At 36.9% G+C, this 4,680-nt stretch overlaps 1 pseudogene; it reads right to left on the bottom strand.

The window, feature by feature from the left end:
- Positions 1 to 3,098: 3,098 nt before the first annotated feature.
- Positions 3,099 to 4,022, bottom strand: LOC143649252 (olfactory receptor-like protein OLF4; annotated as a pseudogene).
- Between the last annotated feature and the right edge of the window lie 658 nt (positions 4,023 to 4,680).

Genomic DNA, 4,680 nt, shown 5'->3' on the forward strand with positions numbered 1-4,680 from the left:
GGGAGAAAATATTTGGAAACCACATATATGAAAATGATTTAATATCCAGGATGTGTAAAGAGGTCCACAACTCAATGATAAAAATGCAAGCAACCCAATTAAAAACGGTCAAAAGAATTGAACAGACATTGTTTTCTCCAAAGAGGAAACACAAATTATTCAAATGCACATGAAAGTATGATCAACATCAACAAGTATGGGGAAGTTCAAATCTAAACTAAAATGTGGTGACATTCCACATCTACTAGAATGGCCACTATTAAAAAATTGGAAATCTACAAATGTTGGAGAGAGTGTTGAGAAATAGGAACACCAAAACATCATTGCCTGGAATGTGGAATCTTATAACCTCTTGGAAGAGCATTTGGCCATTCCTCGTGAAGCTAAGTTTGGAACTTCCACGTGATGAGGCAATCCAATGACTAGGTATGTACAGAAGAATGAAGGCAGAGACGTGAACAGACAGGTTCACACCAATATCCAGAGAAGTATTATTCACATTTGCCAAAAGGTGGAAATAATGCAGGTGGATCATCAGTTGATGAATGCATAAATAAATGTGGTATATACAGATAATCAACTGTTATTCAGCTCTGAGAAAATTTGAAATCTTGACACATTTGACAACATGGATAAATCCTGAGGACATTATGTTTTGTGAAATAAGTCAGATACAAAAAGACAAATATTTTATGACCTCACTAATCTGAACTAAATATAACTATCAATCTCGTGTTGTAAACGTCAAGAATCCCAGTCGCCAGAAAATAGAATGAGGGCAGATAATAGGGAGCTGAAGGTCAATTTGTGAAAAGTTCGTTCTGAGGTTAATTGCAGATGTTTCAAAATGGATAGAGGTGGTGATATTCATTATAATGAGTATAATTAACAACAATGATATGAGTGCGATTGTGGTTGAAAGGGAGATTTTAGGGTCATGGATATCACAAGAAGAAAAGCCAAAGAAAGTGACATGGGACTGTAGAGCATAGTGACCACTTTCGTGGACAATGGGTTTGGTAAATAGTATAAATGTAATAATGCTCTTCCATGAATTAGAACAAATACATGAGACTATTAGGAGGAGTTAATAATAGGATAGTATATGGTTAAAATACATCTATAGCAAACTATGACTGCAGTGTATAGTATTATATGCATATTTTTCCATCAATTTCAAAAAGAAAAAATGACAAGGACATCATGTTATGTAAAAGAAACGAGGCAACTACATGACAACTCAGGATAGTGCTAGTTCATAATATTGTACTGACCCTCACACCTTACTAAATTCCAAATGGTTCAAAGATTATAATATAAAGTAAACCCTAAAAGTAACAGAATATACCATGGGAGTTTTCTTTCTTTCTTTTTTTAATCTCAGAGTGAGGAATGCCCTTTAAACTGTAATACAAAGGCCAGAATCAAAGAAAATAAAGATCCCTTAAATTGTAGATGTTTCTTCAAGCCAAAAACTATGATAGCAAAGTCAAACAAACTGAAAAAAAATTGCAATGTATGACAGAGTTCATTTCCCTAATATACAATGAGCTCCTCTGAATTGATTTTAAAAAGAGCCAGCCATACAACAGAAAAATGAGTAAATGATATAAATACAGTAAAGGAAGTGCAATGGCTCAAATATGAAAAGAGACTCTCCGCTCAAGCTATTTGCATATTAAAATACCTAAGAATATTTTTCACCTATCAGATTGTACAAGGTATAAACGTTTGACAATTTCGTGTTGGTCCTATTTCTAGGAATAGACCCTACATGTATGTATATACAAGGTTATTCACTTCAGAATATGTGATATAACAAAAGATTGGAAATGATTCCAATGCCCTTCAGTGGTTAAATATGTTACTCTGCATAAAATAGTATATAATGAGCCATATGAGGTCCTGAGAAACCTTCTTTTTAGAGTGTTGTGGAATGATTTTCAAAATATATTCAGTGCAGAATTGTGTATATAGTAGAGTACTACTTGCTTTATACGTGTAAAATACCTCCAGAAGTGCATTGACAAAACTGACTATATAGTTTACCTCTGGCATGGGAAACCAGGTGGCTGGAGAACAAGTATACTTTTTGCTGTATATTGTTTGAACAGTTTGAATATTTAAGTGGATGATTTATTCTATCAAAATATAAATACATTTGAATAAATATTAAAAAACCAAAACAACCAGGCAGAATACTACACATTTTTATGACATTATATAAGACGTAAATTCAAATAAATTTGTAGAGATGGAATAAAAGTGTTTGCTCTGACAGAAATAGATTAGTGGTGCTTTAGAGATAGAGAAGGATGGTTGGATTGAGAAGTCATGGCTGAAGGGCATCATTTTTACCTTTTTATGAAGTGGTGGAAATAGGGTCTAGAATTGTTTCTGGTGATGACTGCATAACTCTGTTCATGAACTAGAAGACATTCATTTTTACACTTTGATGGATAGCATGGAACATGACTATATGTCAATAAGTTGCTTCACATAAAGTGTGTGCCACTGAGGGTCTCTTAGTAGGAAATCAGGAGATGTTGATGGCCAATGCATGATTTCACAGGAATAATTTGTGACTCTGAATAATAATATTCCAGGAGGCTGTTTTGGCATGATTTCAAGCTCTTGGAAAGTTAGACTTTATTCATAAGGGTTTAAGAGAGTTTTGAATATAAAGGAGATAAAATATTGGATGATAGAGAAAATACTTAGATTAATCTATCCAGTCCTCTTTAAAGATTAATACAAAAGTAGAAAAAGGGAAGATATTTTGTTTAGAAAAATGGAAAGAGTTATTTTTTATGCAGTCACATAAAAAGACTATACAATATACTGCCTCACCTCAGTGCAAAATCACTCTAACAGATAGGCAACAAGTTTTACTAATTCAGTAAATAGGTATAAATGGTACAAACTTTTAGGTGGTAATACAATGCATGAATTAAAGTTTTGCTTCATTATATTCAAACACATATCTGACTCTAACATAAGTTGTATTTCCATGAGTTGCTCAAAGATTCGAAGTATTGGGCTCTGAGGTTCTGTGTTCTACAATGAAATAAGCTTCTTCAGCCCCTGGAGACATGCAGTTACACGGCTCTCCTCCCTAACAGTCTTTCCAGAGTCTCTTTTATGTCCTTGTTCCGCAGACTATAGATGAAGGGGTTCAGCATTGGCATGACCATGGTGTACATCACTGAGGCTATCGCACTTGAATGCGTGTCGAGTGTCGCAGCTGAACTAAGGTACACCCCCAGGCTTGTACAATAGAATAAGGAGACCACAGAGAGGTGAGATGCACAGGTGGAAAATGCTCTATACTTCCCCTGAGTGGTTAAGATTGCACGTATGGAGGAAACAATCTTAGAATAAGAGTAAAGGATCCCACTGAGTGGAACCACACCCAAGAGAACAGCAGCACAATCCAGCACCACGTTATTGAGGAAAGCATCGGAACAGGCAAGTTGGACCATCTGATTAAGTTCACAGAAAAAGTGGGGAATTTCAAAGGGGGCACAAAAGAACACCCACAGCATCATTAAGGTTTGAAGTAAGGAATGCAAAGCACTCGTGATCCAGGCTGTCAGGACTGACAGGCCACAGAGCCAGGTATTCATGATCCACTGTGTAGTGCAGGGGCTGACCAATGGCCACGAAGTTGTTATAGGCCATCACGGTCAGGAGGAAGTTGTCCAACTCCACAAAGAGTAAGAAAAAGTACATCTGGGTGAGGCAGTGTTTGTAGGTTATGATTATGCTCTGTGTCTGTAGATTAAACAACATTTTAGGGGCTGTGGTGGAGGTAAAACAGATGTCACAGAAGGAGAGATTGGAGAGAAATAAGTACATGGGTGTGTGGAGGTGAGAATCAGCGACTGTCGTCAGGATGATGAGAAGGTACCCAAAGATGGTGATAAGGTGCATGGACAGGAAGAGACCAAAAACCAATTCTGTTCCTCCAAAAATCCCAAGAGAAGGAATTGTGAGTTCCATGTAGTGTTTCCTGGCTCCATATGTATGATGTGACTATAAGGAAATGTTAAACATGTATGTCAATTTTTCAAACAGCCATTACTAACTGATCTATAATTTACATTGCACAACCAATAAATTAATTTCCATATTTTGTTTTTGAACCGCTCTCTTAAAATGAACCCTACAACATTCCTGTATTGGTAATTTGCAGGCACCCATATTGAGAGGCAGCTTGATGCCAGAGACTATCCAAGCAATGGACATCAGTGCTGGAACAAGAGTGCCTGCAATCTGAAGGTGGAAAAATAATACAAAGACACAAAATACTGAACACATGTGAAATTATAAAACGCATAAAAATTTAGTGCATAGGATATGGTTGTTTACTGCATGTTCAGGTAAAAGCAGTAGAAAAGATGACAGTTGAAGGAGAAGTCAAAGAAGAGAAAGCTGGAGTCACATGGAAACCATGGGACGTGTGTGCCCAGCATAGGGAACGCCCAAGGCAAAAGCCCTACAAAAAAGGCTTGTTTCAGGAATCAAGTCCATCAAGGTGTGTTAGTGGGGTGAGTAAGAGTGAGAGTGATGATGGCTGATCGACCCGACCTGCGAGACAGACGAACCTAGACCTGAGAGAGGGAGTGAGAACAAATGGGACAAAAGACACAGAGAATGGAGACAAGACAGGATTCTGAT

Source organism: Tamandua tetradactyla, chromosome 11 (assembly GCF_023851605.1).
Source record: "Tamandua tetradactyla isolate mTamTet1 chromosome 11, mTamTet1.pri, whole genome shotgun sequence".
NCBI classification, from domain to species: Eukaryota; Metazoa; Chordata; class Mammalia; order Pilosa; family Myrmecophagidae; genus Tamandua; species Tamandua tetradactyla.